Source organism: Panthera tigris, chromosome A3, assembly GCF_018350195.1.
Source record: "Panthera tigris isolate Pti1 chromosome A3, P.tigris_Pti1_mat1.1, whole genome shotgun sequence".
Classification (NCBI taxonomy): domain Eukaryota; kingdom Metazoa; phylum Chordata; class Mammalia; order Carnivora; family Felidae; genus Panthera; species Panthera tigris.
The window spans coordinates 137,821,922-137,840,676 of NC_056662.1; the positions used below are offsets into that span (position 1 = coordinate 137,821,922).

The window sequence follows — 18,755 nt, forward strand, 5'->3', positions numbered from 1 at the left end:
AGGAGCAGGAATTCAAGACGGCCCAGGACAAGGAGGAGCCTGGGGAATTGGAAGTGTGGGCTGAACTGTGCCCCCCGAATATCTGTGTCGGGGTCCTAAGTCCCAGCACCTCAGAATGTGGCTATACTTAAAGATGCAGCCTTTAAGTGCTAATTAAGTTAAAATGAAGTCATTAGGATGGGGCTTAATCCAATATCACTGGCATCCTTATGAACAGAGGAAGTTTGGACACACAGAGAGGCCCCGGGGAAGCACAGGCAGAAGAAAGGCCACGTGAGGGCACAGCAGGAGGGCAGCGTCCCGTGTCCCCGCCCCCCCCAAGAGAGGCCTCCAGAGAAACACCCCGCTGACACTTTGATCTTGCACTTCCGGGCTCCAGAACTGTGACAGAGTAGAGGTGTGCTGTTTGAGTCCCTCTCTGGTGCCCGTCCCAACAGCCCGAGCTGACCAACGCCCCGGGGAGGCCGGGAAGGCGGTGAACAGACCGTCTCCCTCACGCACCTGCGCGAAGGCCTCTGCTGTGCTTTCCCTGCATCCTGTCGGTTAGACGGCCCGCTCCCAAACAGGGTTTTGGGGTTTTTGTTTTTTTTTTAAACAAGTGAAATAAGAGGGCACGCGCTAGCTCAGAGAGGGAGAACTACTGCTGTGAGCACACACAGCGGGGATGTTTCCAAGCTGGGACTCACAAGAGGACGCTGAGCCAGGAAGGCAGGAAGCAGCACCAGGCTGCAGGGGGAGAGGGCAGGGGTCACTGGGAGGGGGGAGCATGGCGTCAGGGTAACAGGCTTCCAGACGGTGGCTGTCCCCGCGGGGAGCTGGGAAGGGGGGAGTGCCGCCTCCAGGGAGAAAGTCACCGCCACGGGTCGGGGTGCAGGCCTCTTGCTGGGCAGCCACCACCTGTCCTCGGCCCCAGGGGAGCAGCCCTGACGGAGCTGAGGCCCAGACCTCCCCCTCCTTGCGGAAGCCGCCCCACCTGCCTGGAAACCCCCTGCTCGGGCCGAGCGCCTGTCTGAATGAAACGCCAGCCCAGCGCCAGGCACTAAGACTCACTGCCTGCGATTTGCACAGGGGTAGCCGAGATGCTTCAGACACCCGGGGTGCTCGTGATGTGTGAGTGGAGGGGAAACAGAGGCTCCACCCCTCCCACACACCCTAGGAATCTGGCGCAGAGCAGGGCGAATTTTCCATCAAGGTGACTTTGGTTTAAAGTACAAAATGGCACTTATTTTTTTAAAGGCTGGACAGAGAACCGGGGAAACCAAAAGACAAACCAGACCCTCAGCCCTCCGGGCCTCGCGGGCAGTGGCACATCCCGGCTGGTGCTTTTCAGACTCGGATGCGATCGCCAGGGTCCAGCCAAAATGCAGATTCCCACGTGGCAGGTTGGCGGGGCCCGGGGCTCTGCATTTCCAACAAGCTTCCCGGTGACGGGCGACAGGGCCCTTCTCCGCACAGCAGCCTGCAGACCCCAGCAAGTGGTGAGGCTGTGTGGTCACGGGGAGCAGCCGTGTCCCCCAGCAGCTTCCCTGGCGGTCAGCGGCCAACCAGGCACTGGCCACTGGCAGGTCAGGCTCACAGGTTTCTTCTGGGAAAAAAAGGCCTTTCTGTGGGCAGCCCCTGCAGCATGTGGGGGCCCCCTGGACCCCCAGGGAAAGGCTGGTGTGGGCCTGGTCCCCTGGGAGGGATGCCTCCACCCCGGCCGCAGCAGGGGACCGTCACAGGGAACACGACCTCCGGAGAAGGCAGGTCCCTGGACACAGCTTGTTTCCTAAGCAAACCTTCCAGAATTAGCAGTTCTGTCCCATCCACAAGAGTCTGGGTGTCAATAGCGCTTAACGAGGGCCCTTGGGTGGTGCCAGGTGGGACCCGGCAGGCAGGAGGGCCCATCTGTGTCCCTGTCCCCAGGCCCACGGTGAACCTGTCTGTGACCTCACAGGCACGAGGACGCAGCTGGGCCCTGTCCTTCCCACCCGACGCAGGATTTCTAATTATTTCCGAAGTAATTTTCGGGGAGATTGTACCCCTAGTCGGCTTGATAACAGCCGCCATCACGGGTGCCTGTGTGTTCGCCCCAGCAAATCCCACGGGCAGCGAACTTCATCGCTGGAGCAAAAGTGCTCCCGCATTTTATTTCCTCTCTGAAATATTTCCGTCCCGGGATCCTGAGAGGGAGGACCGAGGGAAAACACGAGCTCCCAGCCAAATGCCTCATCTTCTAAGACATGAAAATTGGAAGGTGTGACGTCTTCTGACCCGAGTGCTGTGGCCCTCAAGCCCCGGCCCGGAGCCGGCAGTGCCCGAGAAGCCGGTCCTCCCACAGATCTGTGCACCACGGACGCGGCTCCCCTGGCAGGTGCGTGCGGCCTCCTCCAGAGGAGCGGGTGTTCAGTGCTTGCCGGGGGCTGTGACAGTGTCCTTGTCAGACCGTCACCAGAGCTTTCCTGCCAGAGAAGGTGGTCACTCCCATTTTCCATATTAACTTTAGGAGGCTGGAACGGTGCCAGTGACTTTCCCAAGAGCCCGTCCCCGGGCCGCAGTGCCATTGCGCCCCGTCTCTGGAACAGGACAACCCATCCATCTGGGGACCTACAGGACACGCTCGTGTGCATTGTCCCGTGGACCAGGCGGCTCCCGCTAACAGCCCGTGTGGGGCGTGTGTCCACCAGTGGGCCTCTGGAGTTGGGCAGCCTGGCACGAGCCCTTGGCCGTGAAGGGTCTCCTCCGGTGAGCCCAGGGTGTGGAACCTCACCCCCCTGCGCATCTGACAGATGCCTGCAGCTGGAAAGGGCATTAGCTCAACTCAGAAAATGGGTATCTGCTGAGAATGTGCCAACACCTCAAAAGCTGCCCAGGAAGCCAGCAGCGCCTATCCCTCGAGAGCTTGGGACACTGGGACACAGCGTCCTCGGAGGCTGGCGCCCCAGGTTCGGTCCCGGGGTGCAGGCCACAGGATGCGAGGCCCACTGGGTGGGGGCACGAGGCTTCCTTCGCCCTCCCCGTGCACCAATCGAGGGGTCACCAAGGCTCTGGAGGCAGTGAGGTAGCCGTCACTCCAGAAGCCTCTTGAGCAGTAACCCAGGCGGAGTGAGCGGGTTGTAATTAAAGTCTGGGAACAATCAGAGACAATCAGGTGTCTCTCCATGGGGTTGCTGGCAGCTCCCAATGGCCGAGGCTGCAGATGGCAGGGGATGGCAGGGGAGCCAGGACACGTGGGCGGGGGGGGGGGGCGGCGCGGTGCCCTGGGGTCCCCTGCCCTGGCTGACCCGCTGACCCTCCGGGGCTGTTCACCCCTTTCTTACAGCCTGGCCTGACCTACTTTCTCCTCCCGGGCTCACGCCTCCGCCTCTCGGAGCGGGGGCTGTTCACTCAGGGCCGGACCCTCGGGGCTCCCCAAGTTCAGGGAGAGGACAAGCAGGCACAAGTATATGAAGGCCCTTCACGGTCAGCGGGCCTGGATTTTAGCCTGGCTCCGATCGCTCCGTGCCTCGGTTTCCCAGTCCGTGGGCGGGAACGACATTACCACTACCTCATGTGATCGTTCAGACCGAATGAGACGATGGCCGGCGGAAAATTCCGGCTGTCCTTGATTCGATGTGTTTCCTTAGGAGACGCTGCACGCAGACTAGCAACGTAGTGAGAGCCGTAACTTGCGAGTCTCGGAAGACGGCTCGGCCCGGGTGCTCGAGAGGGTCGCTGGGACACTTTGGTGCGACATCTTCGTTTTACAGACGAGGAGACAGAGGCCGGGGGGAGAGAAGACTTGTCCACGGCCGGGGTCGGCCCTGCCTGGGACCCGCTCCCTCTGCAGGCTCTGTCCCGTGCTGTGCGGGAGACAGCGCGTGTCAGCGAGGCGCGGAGCCCCCGCACGGACGGCACTGCCTCCCCGGGCCCCTCCGGGCAGCTGTCTTTGTGGAGAACGAAACCCTGTCATTAAGAGCAATAACTATTTTCAAACAAACAAATGGCTGTGGGCACTACATTCAGCACGAAATCCAGGGAAGAGAAAGTGCCTGAGGACCAGAAGGGCTTGTTCGTGGGGACGGAAACTTCCTTAAAATAGATGTGGAACCAAGTGTGCATGGTCCAAGTTCTGTCTTTTCAGGCTACAAAACCACAGGCTCTTCACCCTTGGGTGGAAGGGGGCCGTGATGAATAATCACCTCCAATTATGTGGATATTCTGTGTGTGGCCCCATTTGGCTCAGATGAAAGTTATCTTAAATGTGACTGGTTAATGTGTCTGGAGAATGCTAATTTTGCGGGACAAGGGCTGGTGGGCAGAAGCAGAATAATGAAGACGATATCTCGAGGCAAGAGAGACAGTGCTCCAGGAGACATTGCGAACCAACGCAGGATGTGACCTATTTTGATGGTGGTGGGGGAAGAAGAGGCTCAGGAGAAGGGACGGGGAGGGGCCCACGGAGGGGAGGGAATCCCCTGGGCAGCTCCTCACGAACGCACTGAGCTCTCACAGCGGATGGCGGGCTTGACCTAAGCTGGGGAGGCCCTGGACTGGGGAGACCTTGGAAAAAGGGTTGACTGAGGGGTCTGGAGCTGCCAACAGGGGCCACAGCAGAGAAGAAGGCGTCTCTGCAGGAGGACGCATGCCTGGGGCTCACTCGGGGAGGGTGTGGCTGTTCAAGGCCACGGAAACCCGGTCTAAATACATCGGAAAAGACCCCCGATTTGCCGGGCTGGGAATTCTGGGACAAACAGAAAGCCTGCGTTTTCTCGCTTGCACTCAGATCCCGCCTGCCCGACGTGAAGTTTGTGCTCCCGACGATGGACCGAAGATATTATTCTGTAGATGATGTTGCAAAGCAAGGGCAAGGGTAACGCAGTTTATTCTGGTTTCTAAAATTCGCAGAGCAATTTCGCTCACGGCAGCCCGTGCCAGGGCCACAGCAACTCCCCGAGCGCACATCGCCGTCTCCGGGCATGGATGTTGGAAGCGGGGTGACAGGGGCTACAGAAGACTCCCGGCTGCCCACCACAGACCGGGCTGTGCCAGCACGCGCTGCGGTCCGTGGACCCGGTGCCCTCCTGCCCGCGATGCGGCCGGCACGGGGTCTCGGGGAAGGGCGGTCTGTGTTGGGCGGCCGCGGCAGGCCCCTCGTAGGGATGCGGGACAGACGACCGGTGTGACCACACAGGGCAGTGTGCTCCAAAGAGCCAATGAAGCCCGGCCAGGGGGCGGACCCTCCGCGAGAGCCGCGTGTGCCTCGGACTCTGACGGATTAGATTCGGGAAAGAAGAGGCATCACATCTGCTTCGAGGCACCTTCCCTCCTCGCAATCGCGCCCTCCCGGGCCACGGGCACTTTATCTCCCCTGGATCTTCGTCCGGAATACAGAGCCTACGGCCATTTGTTTGCTTAAAAATAGTTTTTGCTGTGAGATGACAGGCCCTGCAGCGGGATCACTATCCGTGTCTCGCACTGCTTCTGTGAGTCTCGTCCACCATCGCGCTCCAGAAGCGAGATTTAACAAAGCAGGTCTGCAATAATGACTTGTAAAAAACGGTCAGTTGACAGAAAGCCTCCTACGTTGGCTACGCTTTCTCTTGGCGAGGCCTCGTCTCCCCCTCCCACGCCCTGTGAGCTCCTTGAAGTCAGGGGGCACATCTATTTGCTTATGTCCCTACGGTCCCTCTCTTCACACTGTTAAGACTAATAATTCCTCCCCAGCTTCCCGGAGACCTAGTGTCAATTTCACCTCGTTGGTGACAAACAAAATGAAGCCTCTGAAACTGCAGGCTTGGCATCAGACTCTGTGGAGGCAAGCTCTCCTCCTGCCTGTAGACGTCTTTCTATAAGCCCTTAATCTATTCAGGTCCCCGCTTTCACTGCTGAGCTACGGAGACGACATCCTGTCTGTTATGAGGACGTGTTCGTGTACGTAACGCACCTGGGAAAGCAGTTAGCACAAAATAAGTTCTGTGCAAAGGGGAGGTAAAAATAAAAATCATAAGAATTTATAATAAGCTTTACAATAATAGACATGGGGGCAATAATGCCGGCAGGCCACACAATCTCTATGTGAAGGAGAGTAATCACACCTCTAAGATAAAAGCAAAAGGAAATCAAAGATGTGACAAAAGGAGTAATCACATCGTGGAGGCTATGCTGTGGAGTTCGTCTTCCAGCAGGGGTCAAATCTTCATGCTTGCACACACAGCTCGTACTTATTCCGATGTTAAACTCACAGTAAGCAGGCGATGATGGCTTGTGGAAGGAATGAGTCGAGAAATCAAAAGTTGTGGCAACTGAGTTGATTTTAGATGGGAGATGATCCAAGGTGAGGGCCATCCTTTAGCTAAGGTATTAGCATACAACAGCGATCATATACTGCCTATATTCATAGAAGATTTTTGCCCAAACGTCACCAGAATGTGCATATTTCATTTGAATGTATGTGCCTGACATTGAGAACTCATCTTGCTAATCAATCTTCAAAATATAAGGGGTACATACGCATACGTATTCTTCTATCCACCATCCATCCATCCATCAAACCGTCCATCCATCCATCCATCTTTCTCCCCTTCCTTCCTTCCTTCCTTCCTTCCTCCCTCCCTCCCTCCCTCCCTCCCTCCTTTCTTTCCTTCCTTCCTCCCTCCCTCCCTCCCTCCCTCCCTCCTTCCTTCTTTCCTTCATTCCTCCCTCCCTCCCTCCCTCCTTCCTTTTCCATCCATCTACCCTCCCTTCCATTCTTCCTTCCTCCCTCCCTCCCTCCCTCCCTCCTTTCTTTCCTCCCTCCCTCCCTCCCTCCCTCCTTCCTTCTTTCCTTCATTCCTCCCTCCCTCCCTCCCTCCTTCCTTTTCCATCCATCTACCCTCCCTTCCATTCTTCCTTCCTCCCTCCCTCCCTCCCTCCCTCCCTCCCTCCTTTCTTTCCTTCCTCCCTCCTTCCTTTTCCATCCATCTACCCTCCCTTCCATTCTTCCTTCCTCCCTCCCTCCCTCCCTCCCTCCCTCCTTTCTTTCCTTCCTCCCTCCCTCCCTCCCTCCTTCCTTCTTTCCTTCATTCCTCCCTCCCTCCCTCCCTCCTTCCTTTTCCATCCATCTACCCTCCCTTCCATTCTTCCTTCCTCCCTCCCTCCCTCCCTCCTTCCTCCCTCCCTTCCTTCCTTCTTTCTTTCTTTCCTTCCTTCCTTCCTTCCTTCTTTCCTTCCTTCCTCCCTCCCTCCCTCCCTCCCTCCCTCCCTTCCTTCTTTCTTTCCTTCCTTCCTTCCTTCTTTCCTTCCTCCCTCCCTCCCTCCCTCCCTCCTTCCTCCCTCCCTCCCTCCCTCCTTTCTTTCTTTCCTTCCTTCCTTCCTTCCTTCCTTCCTTCCTTCTTTCCTTCCTTCCTTCCTCCCTACCTCCCTCCTCCCTCCCTCCTCCCTCCCTCCCTCCTCCCTCCCTCCCTCCTTCCCTCCCTCCCTCCTTCCTTTTCCATCCATCTACCCTCCCTTCCATTCTTCCTTCCTTCCTTCTACTTATCTGTTCATCCATAATTCATCCTTCCATCCATTTATAACCCATGTACCCGTTCAATGTTTATTGAGAACCTACACATGCCGAGCTACACACTAGGTACTAGAGGATACGGCCCGAAAAAGTAAGGATAATTCTGGCCCTCTAAGTTTCACTTTGCAATTATGTTGACAGATAATGTCAGAAGATGAGCATTTTACACATAGATTCCGCTTAGTAAAGAAGTAACTTTCCTGGAAATAGTAGTTGTGATAATCTACTCTCACACTGGCAGTAACTTTTTAAGCAATACAAACATTCCTGAGTCCGTAGCTTTGTCTATCTAGCATCGGTCTGTGTGATTATCGGTCCCTACTCCCAGGCTGGGAGGTGTGGATGTTGCTCCTCATGCTATTAAAGCAATTCTACAGATTCCCAATTGCTTCCTGACGGCTTCATCTTTCAGTCTCAGATCGTTTACTGGAAGACACCTCGAATTATGAAGCCTGGGTTTGATCACGCAGGTTAACAAGCTTTCTTCATTGCATGTTGGCGCATTCAAAAAATTATTTGCAAAACTGCTTTTTCTTCTTTTTCCGTCACGGGTCAAAAGTGCTCATCCGGACACAAGACACGTGATGGGAGTGCGGACGGCGGGATTTCAGGACACCCAGGTCGCGACATCGCTGGGAATGTGGAGGAAGTGTGTGCGTGCGCTGTAATGGCACAGTTTGTACTTTATGGCTGCCTGCTGCCCATAAACGAAGCTCCGTGTGTCTGGCCAGGGCCGAGCGCTAACGCACCAGAGCTGAAGGGGTGCGCTGGAGGGGCACCGATCACGTCGGCATCCTAGAGGCGGAAGATGCCATGCCAGGACACACGGAAGACAGCGACCACAGTGTGCACAGAGGGGCACCCTCCTCAAGTGTCACACGCCAGGTTTTCTGGGAAAGGATTTGAGACGGAGCACTGTAGGGCTGAGTGCCTGGGGGGAGAGGCGGGCCACCGGGCACCTGGGACAGAGCCCATCAGCCAAGCCCCAGGAACCTGCAACGGCCCCTCCGAGCTCGCTTTTTGAAGGAAGGGACTGGGACTTCACGGTCCCACGGTGACGCCATCGATGAGGATGTCCCTACAGGAGGCAAGTGAGTTTGGATGAGGCAGCTCTCCTCAGTCAGAGGCAGTGCCTGGAGGGGGACTCGGGTAAGAGCCCCCAACCGCCAACACTCCCAGCAAGAGGGGTAGTGGGTATTTCACCCTCCTGTAGATGGGTGGGGGAGAAGGAACTGGTTGGCGTCCACATCTGCTCCGTCCAGCATCCGCATCCCCAAACACAGGTGTCCTCCTGTGAGCCCACATCCACGCCAGCTTCCCTTCGATGCTCTGCCCTCCTTCAAAGGCTTCAGCACCTTCTTCCGTTTCTACTTCCTCCTGCACGTGCTACAGTCTGCTTCTGCCCCCGTCTCACCCAGTAACGGCTGCTGCCAAAAGGAACAATGACCTTCATCTTGCCGAACACGGTGAGGAGCGCTCGGTCCTCAGCAGACAACGTGGGTCACATTCTCTCGTCTTCCATGGCTCCAGACCCCTGCTTCGCCCCATAACACGGCTGTGACTTCACAGTCCCCTCGTGCCCAGCATTCTCTGTGGAGCCCTCAGGGGTCGAAGTGCGTCGGGGCTCAGAGCTGCGTCCTGGCCTGGCCTGGCCCCGGGATCTCTGCACACACCCCTGAAAATACTGTCATGTGGCATTTCCTCACTACCTGCATCTCCAACCCAACCTTGTCAATAGTGTGTCTCAAGTGCATGGCCAGCTCTCTGTCCCACACCTCGTCCAGCATCCTCTGCTCGAAGCGGGGACCACGGGCCACCCATGTGGACGAGCCAGAAGGCTGAGGCACTTGGACAACTCCCCCTTTCTTACTTCTCACGTCCAGTGCGCCACCAAGCTGCGTGGCTTAAGTCCCCAGGGTCGCCCAAGCTTCTGTCCGTCTCTGCAGGTTCCCGTCACTGCTCCGGTGGCAGCCGCCTTACTGCTTGCCGGGGCCACAATAATGATGTCATGGCTCACCTGTGCTCCCTCCGCTTGACCCCCCTAAAGCCCCGTGGAGTCTGAGGAAAGCACTCCCTGACGCGAACGTCTTGTGATGTTGCCCCGCTGCTCAAAGCCCGTCAGTGGCTTGTCTTCATTTTCACACACACAGAAATGTCCTCATTGTGTCCATCCACAGGACACCTATGTGGCCTGGCCTCTACCTGCTGCTGTGGCCCTCTTCTCCCCATGCGCCCAGACCGGGCTCCTCATGTGTGTCTGCTGTCCCCTCCCCTCTGGGCCCATTTAAGTCCTCAAGATCCCCTCGTCAAGCAAACACTGGATCACGAAACCATACCTACTGCACTGAAACTAACGCTAGAAACTTCTGTATCCATTGTAAACTGGCCATACCTCCCTGGCTTATGCTCCCGTATGTCCGTACATCTGTCCGTATAGGTGAAATTCGCCATTGGCTGGTGAGCTACGTGATTAAAACCTGACATTATCATTCCACTGCAAGCTCTGGGAATGGGAAGATAGTTCAGACGCAGTGCGCCATAAGCATTTTTTGGATGGGTAGATGGACGGAAGGGTGGCACATAAGTGGATTCTCTGAGGTGCGGAATACGGGACAAGGAGCAGAAACAAACTTGAGAGACGCTTATGTTGGTGTTGACGGTGTTGAGTTGGCACCTGCATGACGGCCAGGAGCCACATCCATCGTGTGCTTGAGCACATGGTGATGGAGGTCGTGGACACTCTGGGGCTGGAGTCCAGTGCAGGGCCCTGGGAGCCAGCAGGCAGGGGCAGAGGCTCATAAAAAATGCTAAATGTCCCTCGAAGTTCATGTGCCAAAGCACTAAGCCCCAGTATTTCCGAATGTGACTGTATTTACAGGTAGATCCTTTAATGCAGTAATTAAGTTAAATGAGGCCCGTTAGGTGGGCCCTAATCCAGTCTGACATGTGTCCTATTAGAAGAGGAAATTTGGACACACAGAGAGACGCCAGAGAAGCACACACAGAGAATGACCTTGTGAGGACACTGGGAGAAGACGGGTGTCTGCCACCAGCCAAGGGGAGGGGCTCCAGGAGAGGCCCACTCTCCCGTCTCCTTGGTCTCGGCCACTGGCCTCCGGGGCTGGGAGAAGGGAGGCCTCTGGTGTGTCAGCCCCTCCCCGCCTCCTGTGTTTTGTTACAGAAGCCTGAGCAGAGTAATACACGGGCCAAGGTGAAAACCTGGGCCCTTGGTGTCAAGGAATTGTGGAGAAGAGCTTTTTTTTGTAAACAGGAGAGTAATCGATATTTTCACATTGCTGGAAGATTCAGTGAAATAAGAACTGAAAATCTCCCATTCAGTTTAACAACAGGGTGGCCATTGTTCTTGTGAAGGGACGTCCAGAGGACACGTTGTGAGGAATTCATGGGAATTCCAATTTCTTGTGTCGGCATGTTGGAGGGGAGGGACCGGATGGAGCAGTGGACAGATGTGTCCATGGACCTCTTGGGACAGGACAGCAGGTGCGCAGAGGGCACTGGCAGAGGGGTGGAGCCCCAGGAGGACCAGGAGGTTCCCGGGAAGACAGAGACCCCACGCAGGCACAGGTGGGGAGGAGACAGGCCCCAGGAAGTGTGGGGACCCAGGCCAGGCTCTGAGCTTGGTGTCAGGGCGAGGGCCGTTGAGCGGAAGCCCCTGTGTTTCTCTGGGAAGTTGTGGGGTTCTGTTTGTTCATTCTGGATGGCTCCCAGGGACACGGCCCAAATTGGGGAGCATTCAGGAATGCAGATTTCAGTTCCACTATACGAACATCTCAACATTAACAACTGCTTGGCATAATAATAATAATAATAATAATAATAGCTAACTTTTACTGGGTATTCATCATGGACCAGACAAGACAATAAGAACTTAAGAACTTGAACTTGGCTTCATCACTTCATTCTCTCAGTAACCCGATGTAGTCAGCGTTGTCATTATTATTTTGCAGATATAACAAATTAAGACTCACATATGACTTCCTCGAGTCCACACAATGAGAACCTGGTCAAAATACAGAGGGGAATAGTTTGAGTGGTTGTGACTTCCCCGTCTCTGATGGTGTTTTTGCCTGAAAGGGGAGATTCCTGCAGGGATCGAAAGTACAAGTTTCTTCCAGAAGTAAGTAAAGGGAGGTCTGGCCATTCTTCCCTTCAAATACTCAAGCTAGCAGCTGTAAGGTGGCAAGAAAGAACAATTCATGCGTAACGGTGGGATTTCAGGAATTTGGTGGCTGGACAAGTGGGAACCCTTGAAACCTGGGGGCCCATGAGGAATCCCCAGGCCGTCATGCACGCGGCTCTGGGGCCCCCCAGGCCCCCTCCCTCACCCAGGACAACTAGATCACCCGCAATGCCATCTGCTCCAACACACATTGGGGTCACCTGTAACATTTCACGTAAAAGAATTCTGTCTAAAAACATGGAAAAAAGCCATTAGAGTTAAAAAAAAATTCACTCCTATTCTAGCCATGGGGTTTTGTGGGAAGAATTTTCTGGTAGAAAGGGGCATCTTGTCCACTCAGCTTTGCCACCTGGGCCCCTGGCTGCCCTTGAATCTTCCGGCCTGGCTCCTAGCAAGAACGCCTCCTCCTCTGAGAAGGTCACCAGTGCTTCTCAACCTGGAGTGCCCACCATGACCCCCCAGAAATGCTGAAGCCCAGGGGGCTGTGCCCGCCCCCAGAGTTTCTGACCCCATGGGTCTGCATTTCTAACAGGTGACAGGGAGGACGGTCTGAGTCCGGGAAGCAGGGTCCCAGGGGAACACCGACGCTGCGGGTCCAGACGGTGCTCCAGACAGCCCCGTGCCCTCTCCCCACTGTCCTGTGCAGACGTGCTTCGTGCTCACATGGACAGCGCCCGCCTTGGTTGTCCTGCTGACCCCAGCAGTGTCCCCGGGGACGAGGAGGGCAGCGTGGGCAGCCTCTGCTATGGACAAGCCACTCCAGGCGGGACTTCCCCGCAGATGAGCTACAGGACACATGGACGCGTGCCCCTTCGGAGCTGGGATTCGGGGTGGTGACCAGGCAACTGTTCCGTTCCAGGGTGGGTCCCACGGGAGCCACACAGCCCGGGACCTCACCTCCTCCCATCCTCTGTGACCTCCATTGAGTACAACCTAATGTGTGCAGGTGGGAGCAGGTGAGGAACTCTGCTGGGGGGCGGGCTTTGCGTTCCCTGCTTCTGCCACAGGGCCTGGTACCTCGGTGCAGCTCAGCCTGGCTCCCCCGTCCCATCTCCCATCGTCCCATCTCCCATCGTCCCATCTCCCATCGTCCCATCTCCCATCGTCGGTCACCATGGCGGCACAGGCCTCAGACGTCCTCTGGTTGGGGAGACCCCCTTTCTTCACTCCTGTGTGCATCTAGTCCCAAAAAGGGAGACAACAGGATATGAAAAGAAGTAAGGACTGACTGCAGTCTTCCTAAGGGGGGACCGCACTGGGCGGTCCGGGGCCTCTGGCTTCCTGTCCACTTGGCCCGAGGTCACAAAGCCTCCTGTCCTCCACTTGGGGGTGGGGGCGGTCGGAGCCCCTGGGCTGGTGGGAGGGTCAGGAGGGGGAAGACCAGCTGTCCGCAGAGGCGCTCCTTGGAGAGGGTGTGTGGGAGCGGGCATCCCTCTCTCCCTGTTCTATGAGCCACCACCCCCGTGGTAACTGGCTGAGCCCGTCCCGGGGCCATGTTGTCACTACACTCTTTGCCGCTGTCCCGTCTCTTTTATGACCCACACCTGCCCCACCTGGGCAGTAGGGTCATCCAGCCACGGCCACGCACGCTGGGGTTGCCTCAGAAGCAAATTCATGCACCTTTTGTGGCAGATGTCCCCCGAGACCGTTGATAGAACCTCTTTTCCCGGTATGACCTGGGCCCTTGAGGGAATTTCTCAGCAATGCATAACAGCAATAAAAATAAACAAGCTGTTGGGAGGGCAAAACGGGAGAGGCGGAGCACAGGATCTTGTTATGAAGGAGAGAGACAGCCAAACTTCAGGGCGCCAGCTGAGGTCCTCCAGCCTTGAAGGGGGCCGCCAGTGGGAAGGGCTCTTGGCTACCGGATCCGGGGTTCAGACCTCCTCTGCGAGCACCGGCCGCGTGATTCGCACTCTGCTCTTACCTGGAGCAGGACGCTGGGACGAAGGGTAGGTGTGCCGGGCCCGGCACCTGCAGGCAGGCAGCAAGTGCCCCTTCCTTCTCCCCGACCTCACCCCTGGGGAGGGAGAGGGCCCCCCATAGTCGTCCTTGCGCTCCGGCAGGGCGTGGGCATCTGCTCTGGTTTCTGCACTGCGCTCCTTCCGTGGCGAGGCCACTTTCAGTTAATGTCAGGGCTCTGGGGACGCGTTGATGTGACAGCACGGAATGCAGCGGAGGGCCGAGTGACCCTGGCTGGGTGGGCGGCCCGGGGCCACGGGGTGCCCTGGGGAGCAGCTCCCGCCCCGCCTGCAGACCGAGGCCTGTGGATGGGCTTCGCCCCCGAGCAGACACCCTCCTCGAGTCCCACGGTCACGACGTAAAGCGTAAAGAGTAAAGCGTCCTTCCCGCAGACGGCGACCTGCCGCTCGACCCCTGGGTTGTCACCAACCACCGGGCGCTGGCGTCCTCTGAAGGGGAGGCCGTACGTTCGCGTGAGAAGCACATTTAACATTCAGCCCAAATGTGACAACCCTGGCTGAGCTGCAAAAATGTGGTGGGAACAGCACAAACGTGGTCCTGTGGATCCGAGGCTCATGGCACTCGGGGACGCGGCGAGGGGTCCTCACACAGATCTCGTGTCTCCTCAGAATGTGAGCACCACGACAGTGGCCTGTGCGTGTGGCCCCGTGGGCGCGGTCTGGAACAGCAAGCAGGCGCACGAAACACCGGCCAAACCAGCGGCGTCCGGGCCGCAACTGGGCCTGCTTTCCACGTCCACAAGACTGAGTTTTAAAAACTGACCTCACAGGCCTGTTTGCACGTTAGAGATCATGTCTGTAGAGGACGTGGCTCCTGAAACGCTATGTAAAAACTCACCTATTATTACTGTAACGGGAACAAACCTGGGTCTGCTCTGGCCTTAGGACTTGTTGGGAGCAGAGGAAAGCGGGCAAGAGGCAGGGAACCTCGGCCACCTGCTTCCCCAGGGAGTGTGAGGTGGGGCGGGTCAGAGCTCAGGGCCCACAGGCAGCTTCCCTGTCCTTACCTGTCTCCTCCTCGCAGCCGCCCCCACTAGCCGTCAGTCGCTCCCTGCCCTCCTCCCACTTTCCTCCTGTGTCCCTCCCTGTAAAACAGCTTAGTCGCTCCCTGTGTCATTCTCTCCGTCCCTTACTACTCAGCACAGCAAGGTTCTGACCGACTCTTCAAATGAGGGACCTCGCGTCCTCAGGAACTGGGAGGAGAGTGTTCACGGCCAATGCAGGTGCGTGTGTGTTTTTGTGTGCGTGTGTGGGCTCATGCATGCATGCATGTGTATATATGCTCTTGTATATGCGTGTGCATGCATGTGACTGCCCATGTGTGTCTGTGCATGTACACACTCATGCACGCATGTGTGTGTGTGTGTCCTTGTCATGTGATCTTCCCTTTGTATTTTTCACCTGCTTGCCTGACCTCTACATTTGTCATTAGAATTCCGAATCTCTATTCCTGACTCAAATATCACTGCCTCTGCTGCCATTGGCCAGTGTTCTCCTGATAACGACACCTTCCTGTTGTCCCCTCTGGTGCCCTGCTGGTCCCTCAGACACAGCACTCACAACAGTGGGTGCGACAGCATGTGTGTCTGACTCCGTGCATACAGAGTGAGTTTCAACGGCAGGAACCAGGTCTGAGCCATTCTCGCATCCACAGCAATCAACGCAGTATCTGGGGCACAGGAGACGCTCACACAGTGAATAAAATAATGAATAAGCGAAGTTAATAAGATTAGTACATAAATAATAGATAAGAACATTACCGATAAACCGCTAACTCAAGTGTATGTACGTAATTAACTCAAAGAAATAATTACGATATGTGTTAGCACAAGGTAGCATGTATGTCGCAGAGTGATGTGGCTAGAAGTCAGGTCAGGGTACTTCAGAAATCCTGTCATATACGCCGCACGGAACACCTGCGCTAGCACGGCCCAGAGTCATTTGCAAACATCTTTGGGATGTCACCGGCAGAATAAAAGTAACAAATCGTAAGTGTGTGGCTTGATGGACTTTTCCAGATGTGTGTACCCATGGAGCCAGCACCAGATGGGAGGCTGAACATCTTCACCCCAGCCCACCCCTCCCACACGCATCTTCCAAGGACACGGCGCGCCCGAGGAGTGTTTCTAGAATGCGGGCCAAGGTTGCAGTGGGGGCCCCAGCAAGGGTAGAAGAAGTGTGAGGTGGGTGGGTCCGATAGTGTCCACACCCATCACGGTGCCCCGGAGGCCACACCGGCACCCTGCTATGGGCTGAATTTGGTCCCCAAAAGGTCTATCGAAGCCCCAGTCTCCTAAGAGGACTGCCTCACACATCTTTCCTTTGCTCAGACTCACGAAGAACTGATGATGGTGGGCACAATTGTGGATGATTGAGGATGCAAAACAATGGAGGACTCAACACTCATGGGACCAGGAGACGAAGGTCACCCTTGTGTTGCCTCTCACCTATCCCAATGTTCCTGAGTCGCCTACCAGCTTGGACTCAGGCATGATACCTATTTTGACGACGCTACATCACACCGAGGATTTGATCATAACAAAAGTAATAAAAGCATATCCTTCTTCTGTTCCATAGGTATCTGAAAACAAGAAGAGGGATGTGAAATTCGTATCCCCTTCGTAGGTCCCTGAACACCTGTTGCTGTGGCATTACTCTCTTCTTATCCATGTATAAATGGGTTGCTTCCCTGATCCCTCTCTTCCTCATCAAGTAGATTTGTTTCTCATTTTGAAGGATTTCAATCAATTTGCATGACCTAATGACACCATTCCTTCTATCCACAGAACGCATTCTGTAGAGCTCGTTGGCTGTAAACATGGATATGGCTAATTCCTGAATTGATTTAGCAAATATTTATTGAGAATTTATCAAGACTCTGGGATACTATTGAACAAGGGAAAGAATATTGGAAAGTATCTATGACCTTTATTCATAGAAAGCACATATTGTAGTTGGGGTAGGACCAGCTAAAATGCACATATAGAAAGAATTTTTAAACAACTACTCCAGAATTTTCTGTGGATTTCAGAAGTTCATCCTTGAAATATCTTCAGATCTTACTTGTGCTATTCAATTCATCACACATTTTCTTCCTTAAAAAGAAATTTCCGCTGGAAATTCCCATTACCAACTGGAAAGGGCATTTCATAGGGCTGGAATCACTGTCAGCCGAAGGACGCAATTCAGGGTGTTGCATTGGGGTTTCTTTGTCACCATGACGTGATTATAAACTTCAGGCAGATTTTCATACTTGTAAGGCTATGCATGGTTCTGTGACCATGAAAATGTTGAATCATAGTGAGACACAGAGAGCTTATCGGTCAAGGACAAACATTTATAGACTAGGATTTGCACAACCAGCAAAGCGACTGTTGTTCTTAACAGTCAAGAAGATCCAGGGGTGCCTGGGTGGCTCAGTCTGTTAAGCGGCCGACTTTGGCTCAGGTCATGATCTCACAGTTCGTGCGTGAGCTCGAGCCCCGCTTCGAGCTCTGTGCTGACAGCTCGGAGCCTGGAGCCTGCTTCGGATTCTGTGTCTCCCTCTCTCTGTGCTCCTCCCCTGCTTGTGCTCTCTCTCTCTCTCTCAAAAATAAATAAAACACTAAAAAAATATATCTTTTTTTTAAAACTCCACAGTTGCACCTGTGCTTCCTGGCCACACCTCATGGTGGGTACCCGTCTTCACCATTGTTTGCACACTGTTCTGGAGTCAGAACTCTGTCCTCCTTAGGTCATCGAGAATGCAGTGCACACTATCTCCAGCAAAAGACATTCCGAGTCGCAGAAATTTCCAAACCTTTACTCACATGGAACAAAATCTCAACTGTGCAGAATTTGTGGCTGAGAATTACACTGAATGAGGTCAGGTGGGCGACCCGAGCAGGACTATCTGAAGAATTCAAATTCCTCCTAACTCACCTGGTTTCAAATGATCTTGTGGGGAACTTAAAGTCATTCAGGAAGACATACATGTCCCTTTGCTTGTAGTACACTCAAGCACGCTAGAAATGATTGCCCTGAGAACACTGAGCCGAAGTCATATCCACCTCTCTGAAATGTTTTCTCATTTTTTAAAGGTGGCACCGATCAAATTATTCTGTTTCAGCCACAAGGATACACCCTCTTCTATGGGTTACCCAGAAAGACTTTAGAAATTCTAGGATGTTTCCAACGGAAGCAGGTGACACGTTTAAGCTTTTGCTCTGTCGACCTCTCTGCTCGGAATCGTGTCTCTGTCCCCTCATGTTCTCAGCAACACCAGATGATGGATTTCTCTGACCCTTCTGACTGTCATGCCCTGATTCCTCTCTGCTCTCTTTTCAGCTGGCATTTTCTTCTCTCCCAGTATTTGGCTATGCATATGTGTTTAGACATCCATAATCTCTTTGGTTCTCTAAATGCCTGTAGAGTCAGGACTGTGTTTGGTGGCACTCGTGGCTCCAGCAGCCACGCTCGTCTCTGACACGCGGGAGGATCACACGCCTGTTTTCTCCGTGAGGAGCACGTGAATGGGCGGCAGAGCCTCCCACGATTGTCCCGTAATGGCGGCAGCGACAGTCAGCATCGTATGAATCTTCAAAATGCTTATGGGCCCACCCGTCATGACCACCCACTAGGTGCCAGTCACGTGGCCCACGCTTCAGAGGGCATGTCTAAACTGTTCTGTGTCTGAGTTTAGGAGAGAGCTGGAAGAAACGCCTTCCTTTTCCACTCTCTCTTCCATCGCTTCCACCTGAATTAATCCCCAGTGTTAATTAATTTGGGGGGTGTATGCTGCCCTCTCTCAATCATCTCTACCTAGAATTAGATGGGGACTCTCAGGACAGACGGATTATCTGCCGCCTCTCTTCCCACTTGCTCTTCAACAGGCTTTTCCCCGAGGACGAGACCCCGTGGCGCTGGGGGTAGCACACCTGTGCTTCTGCGACATCGTGGCCCGACAGCAGCGGGACGGAGGCGGGGTCCGTGCTGTGAGCTTCAAAGCTGCGCGCTTGTGTGGCTCAACAGCGACTCACGGGAAGCACACCCCCGGACGTGTTCAGTTACCCGGCAGTGGGGTTTCGGC

At 55.0% G+C, this 18,755-nt stretch overlaps 2 long non-coding RNA genes across 2 annotated transcripts; one reads left to right on the forward strand and one right to left on the reverse strand.

Annotated features, from left to right (window-relative positions):
- Positions 1-11,338: 11,338 nt before the first annotated feature.
- LOC122237096 lies at positions 11,339-12,959 on the reverse strand. The gene is made up of 2 exons (XR_006215311.1): positions 12,819-12,959; positions 11,339-11,525 (listed from the first exon to the last, which is right to left on the reverse strand). It is a non-coding gene; the product is annotated as an uncharacterized LOC122237096 (long non-coding RNA).
- Positions 12,960-13,084: 125 nt separating this feature from the next.
- On the forward strand, positions 13,085-16,194 carry LOC122237097. The gene is made up of 3 exons (XR_006215312.1): positions 13,085-13,657; positions 14,828-14,910; positions 16,018-16,194. It is a non-coding gene; the product is annotated as an uncharacterized LOC122237097 (long non-coding RNA).
- Positions 16,195-18,755: the final 2,561 nt, after the last annotated feature.